Source organism: Mirounga leonina, unplaced genomic scaffold, assembly GCF_011800145.1.
Source record: "Mirounga leonina isolate KUSES-001 unplaced genomic scaffold, KU_Mleo_1.0 Mir_125, whole genome shotgun sequence".
NCBI lineage: Eukaryota > Metazoa > Chordata > Mammalia > Carnivora > Phocidae > Mirounga > Mirounga leonina.
The window spans coordinates 37,272,000-37,285,222 of NW_023270305.1; positions in this window are offsets into that span (position 1 = coordinate 37,272,000).

Sequence of the window (13,223 nt, forward strand, 5' to 3'; positions counted from 1 at the left end):
CATCTCAAGAAAGCAAGAATGGCAGAAAAGTCTGGCAGAATTCTAACAACTCCAATGACCCTTGATCTTATGATAATATCCCCCCTTCAGTGTGAGCATAGCTTGTATGTATGATATCAATTCCTGAGTTATATTATGTTACATGGCAAAAAAGGCTTGAAGAGGCAATTAAGGTCACTAATCAGTTGATTATAAATCAATAAAAAAGGAGATTTCTGGGAGATTAGTTACATGAATTTCAAACTGTCTTCTCCCCTGTCCCAGAGTCACTGCTCATTTTGTCTCTCTGCTTCCCTTGTCCCTGTGTCCCACAGATTGTCCTACTGCAGGCTCACAAACTCTCTGCCTCCTCATGTCATCCCCCAACCCCACCTGTCACTATTCCTGGAAGGTTTCTGCTCCTTCCTGGACTGCTCAGGGTCATGGGAACTGGGCATCTGGTTGCTGCTGGGGAAGGGCAAGGCCAACTTTGACTTGCACAGTTTGCCAACCTACCTCTGGGAAGGGCAACCACACCTTACCTGTGACAATTCGCAGGATGTACCAGGAAGAGGTTATTCCTGATGCCACAATTTCCTTATCTCAGTGCCCTCTGTAAGGCCTCTGAACTTCTACCCTTGCCCTTCCCTCAAAATCAATTCAAAGTCATATAGAAGAAGGATCTAGAGGGAAAGAGCTGCTTCTGGATTTGAGGAATTTACAAATTTTCTGGAGACCCCATACACAAATTAAATAAATAAGATACCTGTAGCCTGATAGAGTATGCATTTCTGACTATTCAAGGATCTGAGCTTTAGAGGAGGGAGAGATCATGGATGTTTTTCTGTAATAGCTAGTTCTTTCACTAATGCTTTTGTGTCCTTTATTTCCTTGGACACAAGCTGAGACATGAGAAAAAGGAGAGGTCGGGGTTCTGACTTATTCTCTGTTCTTCCAAACCTCCAACCTGACTTCAATTTATCTGACCCCATGTGTTTGTGACCACGGGTGGGAATTGCTTATACTTATGCTGAGATGGGGAAGAACAATATGCCTCTCCCAAATACACACACACACACAGGTTTGTGATGCTGTGGTGCGTAAACAAATTGTGGGTTAAAGTATTGGATGCTTTCCATCGATAGAGGGATGGATAAAGAAGATGTGATATATACATGCAATGTAATATTGCATATCCTTTCTAAGTCAGCTTTATGAGATCTTCCCATTTGTGACAACATAGATTGACCTAGAGGGTACTATGCTAAGTGAAATATGTCAGACAAAGAAAGAAAAAACCATGTAATTTCACTTATGTGTGGAATCTAAAAAACAAATGAATAAACAAACAAAAAGCAGAAACAAACCCATAAATACAGAGAACAAACTGATGGTTGCCAGAGGGTAGGGGGATAGGGGGATGGACAAAATGGGTGAAGGAGAGTGAGGGATACAGGCTTCCAATTATGGAATAAAGAAGTCATGGGGATGAAAGGTACAGCATAGGAAATATATTCAGTTATACTGTAATAGGGTTGTATAGTGACAGATGGTAGCTACACTTGTGGTGAGCATTTTATAACACACAGACTTGTGGAATCACTAAGTTGTATACCTGAAGCTGAAGTAACACTGTGTGGCAATTATACTTCAATAAAAAAAAGTATTAGGTGCTTGTTGTTTTACATTTATTCACTTTTTGAGCTCTTCTTGTGGGGTCTTTATGGCTATGGCCAAGATCAATGATGGGTGGTTTTTTACTGAAATCAGTCAAGCCTCAGAGAGCTGGATGTGTTGATTATAAAGACACTAATAAGAGGGAGATCAGCAAGCTTTGTTACTATAAAAAAAAAAAATGACCTGGAAGTAAAACTTTTTGAGTTCAGGTCACCTGCCTTCAGCCCAGGTCATGATCCCAGGGTCCTGGGATCTAACCCTGTGGTGGGCTCCCTGCTCAGGGGGGAGCTTGCTTCTCCCTCTCCCTCTGCCCCTCCCCCTGCTGTGCTCTCTTGCTCTTTCTCTCTCTCAAATAAGTAAAATCTTAAAAACAAAAACCAAAAAAAGTCTTGAGTTCAAATGAATCCAGCTCCAATACTTAGTAGAGATTTGATCTTAAGTTACTTAGCCTCTCTGATCTTCAGTTCTTTCATCTCTTAAATAAAACATTCAGTAATAGCACCTATATTATCAGATTGTTATGGGAATTAAATAGGTTGCTATTTGTAAAGAATTTAGGATGGTACCTGGCACATAGAACATGCAATAAAAGTGTACGTTAAATAAATTTTTTTAAAAAGTTAGAGTGCTAAGCAGAAGAAAAACAAAAACATCCCCCCCCAAAAAACTCCACAAAGTATGTGTTAAATCAATTAGAATTTTCCTTTAAAGTAGAAAAGACTAAGTTATGAGTAGGTTTCCTTATACCTGAAGAACACAAGCAGCCCATAGAGAGACCTCAGTCCATCCTGTACTTCCTTAGCTCATTTTCTTCCCAGTCTAATGTTTGGTAGACAGGCTCTTATCCACATGACTGCCAAGAATTAAAGCAAAAGTGAGATAATATCTCCATAAAAATACCTAGTACAAGGGTAGAAAGTAGTATATAGCTACTGGAAGAGGCCAGGAGCACCACATATCAGTCATAGCCTTGAAACATCCTAAGCTTTATTGAAGACTTATTAAGACATTACTTCACTTGGAGATGCATTAACACCAGATGTCCAGGATACCACTTTCCAGCTATCAGAAGACTTCCAGAGGATATATGATGGGGAAGGCCTGCAATGAGCTCTTGTGAACCTTGTGAGGTGAGGTCAGAGGGCAGAACTTTGAGGTTTGAGAGGATAAGGAGATAATATTAAAGGACTGGGAAATGAGGTTTCCCTGAAAAAGGCATTACTTGGGACACAGCAAAAGTCCTCAATTTTTATTACTTTGCATGAAGAATTTGGCCAGCCATATATGTAAGCAGTAAGGATCACTTACAATAAGTAAACAGCTCTTGGGGGCAATAAAGATTTTGGTGAGAGATCTGTGTCAGTTGTTCTTTGTTTTAAATCTCCTTTTTTTTTTTTTTTTTTTATCTTGCAGGTGTTCCCTCTCTATCACGCCAACTACAATATATTTTATCATGCATTTTTAAGTATTAGGTCTTTTATACCTGGAAACTCACTGCTTGTTTAAAGTCTTAAAGTAATGGAAACTCTCACATTGAAAAGAAATATGCCACAAAGTACTGTTTATTTTTTTAAAATTAATTGCTTGTTCATTTTTAGCAAGGGAAACCTATCATGGTACCAAGCATACTGAACTCTTCTTACCTGCATTCTTCCATAATTCTGAAGAATAGCACTAACCCCATTCTTTATTGGAAAAAAAGTTATTTTTCCCTGTTTATAAGCTCTTAAAAAAGTATAACTATTTTTAGTAAATGGAGACTAATTAACCAAACACATATGAACCTGCCAGTCAGAATAAAAATGTCTCCTTTGTTTAAAATCCTTAATTTTTATAAGAAGAAAAAAAAAACTTCATTGTAAATTCTCCAGGCAAATACCAATAAATTTTTCTGTATATTATTCTACTTTGTTGTTTTTTTTTAATTTTTAAGCCACATGTCAATTAATCAATAAATAATATGTACTATGAATCTATGTCCTTTAAAAGCATATATAAATTTTATCAAGTACTGTGTAACTTCTTGCAACTGGCTTTTTCTCATTCAATGTTATGTCAAGATTTAGCTTATTTGACTGAACTTTTATTTAGTATTCCATTACATTTTACTTCCCCATTTATCTTGATATACCCATCCTTCTTTCTATGGACATTTAGTGGTTTTCCCCCCTAAACATTCATTCTGTATTTGTTTATGTTCCCTCGGTTTCAAATGTATATACCTTGGTGATTCTTGTAAGTATTCAATTTCACTGCACCCTCTCAGAGGCAATGACTTTACACCAACAGCTCTGATGAACCTAGAAACCCATCCTTATATCCAGCTACACAACATTTCCTTAGGCATCAGCTCCCTAGAGTTCCCACCTGCTTGATACTTTTGAGAACACCTGTATCATGCTATCTACTTATGCTAAACTTAATGGCCATGTTTAAATTTATGGAACTACGAACTACTAACTCTTGCTTTCTTAAGTGGGTCTTGAGAGGTTTCTGAGCTGGAAAAGAAATGGAGAAACCGCCTAAAGCCACCAGAAATTATGCTTAGTCATTTGGATTCACCCAACCTCCCCCCCCACCCCCCACTCCTACCATGATTAACACCAAAGAAAGGACTTCACAGTTACAGGGAATAGAAGGAAATCTACCAATCTACTGTTGGAAGAAGCAGGGTGGATTGAGGAGGAAGATACCTTTGAATGAAATATTAGCATCATCTGGGTCTAGGGAGCTATGTACTGTGTCATAAGCTATGCACTGAATCATGAGCAACTATTCCCCAATAGACTCACCTTATCAAGATTCAGCCACTTTTTTTTTTTTCTTCAAACTATACCTGCCAGCTAGGCAAGGTTTATACCAGAAAATGCTGTTAATGGTAAAGGTTTTCTAAAGATTCCCCTAAAAGATTTCTAAAGATTCACCCACAAGCTTGAAAGCCATTTTTTTTTCCTCACACTTTTTAAAGATCTGTTATCATCTTAAAGAATGATATCTGTGATTTCTCCTTGATAGTGTTTTCCCATCTATCTGTGAAATGGTCTTCGTAGAGGAACAGTAAGTTAATTGGTACAGAAATTTCCACCTGTCCATGCCTCAAGCATTTTGGATACAAAATATCTGCAGTTGTAGCAGAGAGAAGCCTGAAGTAGTTAACTCAGCAGATGGTGAATTTTATACCTGGAATCTTCAGGTTTTCTTAATATCCTATATTTTGTCCAACATCTTGGAAAGAGGTGGCATAAACTGAGGGCCTTCCTTGATTCTTCTCAGGTAGTGCAGGTACCAAGGGCAGGCCACACCAAAATGTGTCATTTGGCATATTAAATATTTTCAATAAAATTTACATAAGAGACTATCTATGCAAGAAGGATATTCAGAACATCCTCTGTCCCCTGAAAGTGGGAAATAAATCTTTCATGTGAAAGGTACCCTCTCTGTAGAAGGAGGTAAAGAGACATTCTTATCACCAGAGATGGGAAATTCAAAACCAAGAAATCTGCATACACAACCCTTGTTATTTTTTACCAATTTACTACCCCAGCCCAAATTCTGTTTAGAATTCCTTACTAATTGAAGCTCCCAAAGCTAAGCTTTCTTTGTCCTGTCAATTCTTCACAGATTTATTGTCTCTTTGTCTAAAAAGTATAAAAACCTGCCTATCTTATTCATTTCTTCAGGTCTCAATTTCACTATTGGGCCTCTGTTCACACATAATAAAACTTCTTTTTTTCTCTTGTTAATCTGTCTCTTGTCAGTTTAATTCTCAGTCCAGCTAGGAGAACTTTGGACTGAGGAAAATTTCTTCTGCCTCTTCACTTGTTATATATTGTATTAGTGTCTTACGTCAGCTATAATACATTTCCACAAACTTGGTGGCTTAAAACAACAGAAATTTATTCTCTTACAGTTCCGGAGGCCAGAAATCTGAAATTAATATCACTGGGAAACATCAAGATGCTGGCAAGGCCATGCTCACTCCTGATGCTCTACTGGAACTCCCTTCCTTCATATTATATATAATATCGGGATAGTAATAGTACTTGTTTCATAAGGTTGGTTTGATGATTAAATAAGTCAATAAATGTAGAAACTATATAAAATGTGAGGCTCTTGGACAACATTAATAAATTTTGGTTATTATTTGGTTAAGAGCAGTGTCCATTCTGAAGTAATATCCAAATGAATCCCTTTTCATAAATGATAACTCTTGTGTGTCCAAAGCCTAAAGCAATCTATGAGACAATCAGTTCTGGGGATAAGCACATCAATTGTAATAGGATGACTACTGAGGCAGAACTTTAAAAATTATGCCAGTTGTTCTCTGTCTATAGAAGAAGGCTTCAGGATATTTTTGTGTGTGTGAATAATTACTTGAGTGACTTCCTTTAGGAATATTAATTCAATAATAACTGTAGTCACACAGGGGGAGGGAATAAGGGGATGTGGAGGATGAAGGAGGAGACAAAATACCAATTTACAATATTACAAGACTTTTTCCCTTCTGTGATTTAATATACTCTGGTCCTGAAAAGCAGAATTTAGGGGACAGCCAATGTTCATCTTGGATTATGGAACCTTCTAGAAGAGAGTTTTAAGATCTTAGATTCTTTTCCCCTCAGAGTCAATCAAAAATAGTTTCTGAAAGAACTTCTGAAGGGAAGGATCTGCTAGAGGGTCACTCAGTAACCAGAGTAAAAGTTTACCTTTGGGTGTTGCTATTTACCTAAAAGGTGGGTTACAGTACTACCTTTGGATCTCAGTGCTTTGAATCCTCTGAATTTACTGGAATTTTCTTTAGGAAGCTTTCCCTAATCCTATTACAATTGATGTGCTTATCATCATCTCCTTCCAGGCCTGTTCCCTCATTCCTGGACTCCTTTTGTCAGAAATAGGATCTTTTAATTTTTATCAAGAGAGGAAGTTTAAATTGAAGGTTTTGATAGTGGGGGGCGCAGAGTTAAGTAAAGGAAAGAGAAGAATGTCATGAAAACACTGGAAACTTTAGAGAAATATGAAGAAGCAAAGAACCCAATGGCTTTTGTTCAGTAGGGAACCAGTTTTTTACCTGAGATAATCTGTAGGTTTATATACATCTTAGAAACTTGGCAGTTGGATGTGGATGCATTTAGGTCTGTGAGAGAATAAATAGCCTATGTCAAATTTGAAATACTTTCAATTATTGCTTCTTTCCTGTCAGGGGACAGCTTATTTGGAGCCTGATGGTGTCGAGAGCTGTCAGCTTGAAGCTAGCAAGATCTGGATACCAGCTGTTCTCACCTCATACCAAGATCCAGAGAGTGGCTAGGATCTCCTGAAGAGATCTCCCACTCTTGGTGAGCATTCCTGAGTTTTTCTCAAGGGAGATCTGGCACTGCAGAGATGGAAAAACAGATGGAATATATGGTCTGCAGAACTCAGATTATGTTGGCAGATGGGGGTGGAGGGGTGTTGAGGGTGCCAGGAATCTAAGTGGTGACATACCACATTTAGTAAGCTGCCAGCATGTGCATATTTTGTTTAATTAGCAGTTTTTGTAAGTCACAAGCATATGCTTTGTCACTTCTTGTTGTTTTAATGGTAAGCTATCATGTTCTTTAGTGAAATCTTATGTCTTCTGAGTGAGTTTTGCTTATGATCAGAAACTCAGCACCATATGTCATGCCCAGACCTTCCTGCACATGCCCTATCCCTCCCTCCACTACCCTCCCTCTCACTATCCTACAAATAGGCATTGTGAGGAGATACAAAGGAAAGGTAGATGCAGATTCTGCTGTGAGCTCTGTTATGGAAATGGAGTAGAGAAGTGGGCCAGAGAAGGCTCTGGGATCAAAAGAATCCAACGCATATCCAGAATCAGGGACATGTTATATTAAATTCCAATTAGAAAGGCAGTAGAATCCAGAGGCTTACATGGGAGTGGACAGCAAAGACTTAGAAAAATCTGGGGGCCAAATCCACGCAGAGACAGAGAACACACCAGGGGTACAACTAGCAAGAATTGAACCTGATGCTGAATTGAAAAGTTTCTGAAGTAGGGGCTCCTTGTCTGTGCTCCCAGACTGTCAGGATCTCACCAATATGTGACTACCAAATAAGGTAACATTGCCTAGTTCACGGATACTGAAGTCTCATCCTGCTTGACTCTGTGGAACCCAAGTTTTTATAATGTCCCCTCTTTGTGTCATTCTGAGAATTCTCAGGGGTTGCCTGCATGTTTCACAGAACGCTACAGGCATCGCTTGCATCCTCAGCCAACCCATTCCCATCTGTATCACTTACATTTTCTGTTTATTCTGCCTTGGACCATCTCCAGCAAATTTCCGGACCAGCTTCTTTCAGGTTGCTATTGTTATTTACCGTGTGGCTTTATGGCAATCATAGGCAGAGAACTTTTCTTAAATGCCCTGAATAATAGCTGGGAGCAGGCTATGTTTAAAACACTTTATTAGCAGATGAGGAAAGTCGACAACTGAAGGTTGTATCCTACAAGCCCAGATCATAGCCCATCCTCAAAGGATGCTTCCTTGTCTGGTCTGGAGTCTAATGCCCTGTGCTAGGGGCCAGTTTATTTCACTCAAATATATTTTAGAACAATGTTTCTAAAATTTTAATGTGTATTTAAGTTACCTGGGAACCTTGTTTAAATGCACATTATGATTCAGTTGATTGGAGATGGGGCTTAAGGTTCTACATTTCTACCAAGCTCCAATGTCATGCTGAAGACCATATTTGGAATAGCAAGGCCTAGAGCATGCCCTTCTTGCTCAAATTTAAGGTCAAATAGTAAGAGACCTAGGGAGGGGAAGGAAATTCTTCTGCCTTATGGCTAAGGTCTGTTCCTGACTACTTATTTCCTTTATTAGGTCCAGCCTTAACCTGGGACAGTTGACAACAGCTGCCCCATCCTTACCTTAAGGAGATTCACAGTAGAATAGCATACAAAATCATGACATATCCCAGCATTATTCATTAACTTACCCAGACATGAGACATCCATTCCTTGATTCAGACTGTGCTTAGCCAAGATCAAGCTAGTCTTTGTTCACTTCTAACTTAGAATGAAGATCAGCTCATGACATTCTTGGACAACCTTGTTGAACAATATACCCTCCCACCCCCATCCCTTTACATATGGACAAGATTAGTAAGTGGGCATAGGATAATCAAACCAACAATCCATAACAGACACAAACCTCCACTGGGGAAAAAAAGGTCCAGAAATATATAGCCACTACGACATACACTCAGTTTATATGGCCAAACAGAAAACTCAGTTCCAGTTTAAAATATTTGAATTCAAGTTCAATAATGGCTAGCTGCTTTAATTTGCATAAAGAATATACCCAATTTGGTACTTCTAGAAAAATAACCATATGCCTTAAAGTTGTCAGCTTTGCCCTTTTATCATATTAAGAAACTGACCGTGTTAGTTATCCTTTGCGACATAATAAATTACCCCAAACACAGTAACCTAAAAGCAAACACTTATTATTTTATACATTTTGTAAGTCAGGCCCAGATTTCTGACCTACAGAAGCTATGAAATAATAAGTGTTTTGAGTTTCTCACAAGCCAACATCAGGATGTCATTCAGGGTTGCAGATTCAATGGAAGACTTGACGGGAGAAAGATTAGATTTCAAACTCACATGCTTATTGGAAGGATTCATTTCCTCATGGGCTTCTGGACTGAGGGCACAGTTCCTTGCTAGTTTCAAGCTGTATGCTTCCTTCAGTTTCTCACCATGTAGTTTCCAAGTTTCTCTCCATGTAGGCAGCTCACAACATGGCAGCTTTCTTCCTCAGAGTGGTTAACTGAGAGTGCAAGAGAGAAAGAACGCAAGTAACACAAAGTCACAGTTACTTGTTACCTGATTGGCACTTTATCCCATCATCTTTGTCATATTCTATTGGTAAAAAGCATGTCACTAGGGCCACCCCACATGCAGGAGAAGGGGTTACACAAAGGGTGTCAATACCAGAAAGCAGGGATCATTGGAGGACATCTCAGTGGCCGCTAACCATATTAACCAAAGCTTTGAAAATATGTTTTCTGACTCTATTGATCAAGTTCAAAAAATAGGAATCAGAATTCAGTAATTTCAACTGATTTCTTCATCTCATCATTACCTAAATAACACTTAACATGAGTTATCTTTATCTGTAACTGCTCCCTTACATTCTTTTTCCGTTCAGGGCAGAACTCTGAGGGATAAATAAAGTGTAAGTATTGAAATGGTCAATATCACAGGTCCCTTCCAACACTAGCATTCTAGGGTATTTTTTGGGTATAATTTCCAGTATATTAAATATTATAGGGGCTCTGCAGTTGTTGACTTGACTTTAGTCAGTTGAGAATTTTAAAGACAACACGGTGACAAGATAAAAGTAAAGACAGGATTAGCTTGATCATTTTGTAATACATATATATAAATAACAAATCATTACGTTGTACACCTAAAAATAAATTAAAAAATAAAATTCACTCATTTTAAAAGAAAAAAAGAATGTAGGATGAGTTCATATATGTCAATTTTAATGTAATGGGATTTCCCCCTAAAATCTTTGCTGCCCTTTTCTGGTAATTGTCACTTGACATAGTTAAAATTGCTAATGAATAAAATCCATTTGTTTATACTGTCTCTGAGTTCTCTCCTAATACCTCAGCATGTCTTCCCACAGAATATTTCCTTTTCTTCCAATCAGCCTCTTGAGTGAATAACTGATGGTGTTCAGAAGGCAGAAGAAGAGAACTTTAGAAAGGTATTTCTGTTTCTTTCCCTTCTCTGAGGCTGTGCATATCCCAGGACAGATTATTACTTTTTGTCTATTTATGCCATATTGTTCCTTAACAATCTCTCATAGAAAATGTCTTCCTATCTTTCTTCAAATGGAAAAACTTTTTTAATAGTTCCTGAGGAACAGAGTATGAACTGGAGTAAGGAAAAGATAGATGACAGGCTTTATATACCAAAAAGTACTTTAGAGATGTTTCATTTCACTGGCCTAAGGCATGGAGAATCCCAGAGGCAAGCAGAGCAAGCAGTTAAGATTTCCTAATGAGACTGAGCTGGGGTAGGGTGACCTGGGTCTTCAGGAGTTTTCTAGCCAGCTCAAAATGTTTTTAAGGTCAGAGCTATAAGTAAGGGTTTTCTTAGTTTTACCTCTTCTGAAAATTTTAGGCTAAAATGATATTACAGTTTTATCAAGGGGAGGAATATAAATTCTCAGGCAGGAGCTTATCCTTGCCTGGGGTGGCCACCAGCAGAAAAGGAAGAAGAGGATGTTTAGAAACATCCTGGGCTTTGACCCACTAGATGGCTACCTTTGAAAACCACCATTCTAGATAGGATAGAAAAATGGGTTAAGGTACCTGCAGAAGTCAAGCAGGCAAGTAGATAGTTGATTTCAAAGAATAGGGAAGGTGAGTAGAAGGAGATCCATGATTGGGACTAAAAGTAAGTGAAAATCAAGAAATTAGATGAAATTACCTTTTGAAAATGTACAAAATAAAAGAATAAGCTAACTATGGATGAAACCCTGAGGAATATTGCCAATAAAAGATTGCTAGAGGTTCTTCCTAATCCATTCTTCCACTGTTCCACAGTAATGAGCTTTTAGCTTTCTTATGCTCATCATGCCAGAATCCACATTTTCCAGCATCTCAGCTACATGGCCCTTTGACTGAGTTTAGTCCCTGGGATAGGAGAAGAGGTGATGTGTGCAACTGCTGGGTCATTTCTAACATACAGATAAGGTGATTGGCTCAGGATGCCACTCTTTTCCCTTCCACTGCTGAAATTTAGAGAGGGCTCTGTCTCTATTTCAGTCAAGCAGACAAGTACAATTCAATTAGAGGTGCCTCAGCAACAAGATGAAAAGCTTACTGATATGAAAGGCAAATAAACTTATGCTGTGTTTAATATTTTGTATCTGTAGTTTGGCATCTCAATTAACACATACAATAATTAATTTGGCATCTCAATTAACACATAATTTAAGGATTAGGTAGAAGATAAGTGTTTATGTAGGAACTGGAGACTCACTGATATGAAGAGATCCAGAAAAGTGTGGTGTTAAGAAAGTCAAGGAAGTTGAGATCTTCTGGAAGGAAAAAGTAATTAACAGTACCACAGAGGTTAAGTCTGGTTAGATGAGAGGGACAAAAATAATTAGACAAATGCTGGCTCATTGATTACCTTAGTGGTATCAGGAGATCCAGAACACAGCACAATTCAGCAGCAGTGAATCTGTAATACATAAAGAGTAAAATGGAGATATGAAGTAGCATGTGGTTAGTATAGGCAACACTTTTAAAAAATTAGATGAGAAGGTGAGGAGTTAAATACAAAGGAGCTTGGGGAGATAAAAGATTTAAGAAAGGGTTAATTTAAAAACATTTTTTTTCAGCTTGAAATAATTACAGATTAATAAGAATGTGCCAAGAAGTGTACAATGGCCCCAGAACCCTTCACCAGTCTCTCCCAATGCTAAATCTTGCATAACTGTAGAATTGATACCAGGAAACTGACAGTACAATCCAGAGAACTTATTCAAATTTTACCATTTATATACATGTACTTAAGTGTGTGTGTGTGTGTGTGTGTGTGTGTGTGGCTGTATGCAATTTTATCACATGTGTTTCTTTTTGTAACCATCCCCACAATCAAGATACTTAGCTGTACTGTAAGACTGGTAAATAAGCACATGAAAAATTCCTCAACTTCGCTCCTAGAGAAAGATAGATTAAAATCACAATGAGATGTCACTATACATCTATCCAAATGACTAAAACTAGAAAGACTGACCATACTGAGAGTGCAAAACAACTAGAAATCTTATGTACTGTTGGTATTGATGTAAATGATATAATCACTTTAGAGAATGTGTGACAGTTTTTAAAAAGTTAAATACATATCTAGTGTGCAATGCAGCGATCCCACTCCTAGATATTTACCCAAGATAAGTGAAAAGGATTTGTCTCTACATAAACTTGTATACTAATGTTCACAGCAGTTTTATTTATAATGGGAAGAACTGAAAACCACTCAAATGTTCATCAACACTCCTGTTGACAAGTTGTGTCATATCCACACAATAGAGTATCACTTAGCAATGAAATTAAATGAAGTATGGATACATGCAATAATATGAATGAATCTCAAAATGATTATGCTAAAGATAAGAAACCAGAGAGAAAAGTATATAATGTATCATTCCATGAATATAAAATTCTAGGAAATGCAAATTAAACTTATCTACAGTATTAGAGAACAGATCAGTGGTTGCCTTGGATTGGAGAGACTGGAGAAGTTGAGGGTAAGAGGTGGGGTTGAGGGAGGACATCTTTAGTGGTGATGGGTATGTTTATTATTGGGTTGTTTTGATGATCTAATGGGTGTATATGTAAGTCAAAACACCATTATACTTTAAATACGTACAGTTTATTGTACCTCAAATATACCTCAGTGAAGCTGTAAGATCAAAACAAACAAAATATAAAGGTTTTTCATTAGATCAAAGATTCATTGGGAAGCTGGTGCCCCAGATCTGGACAAGAAGGAA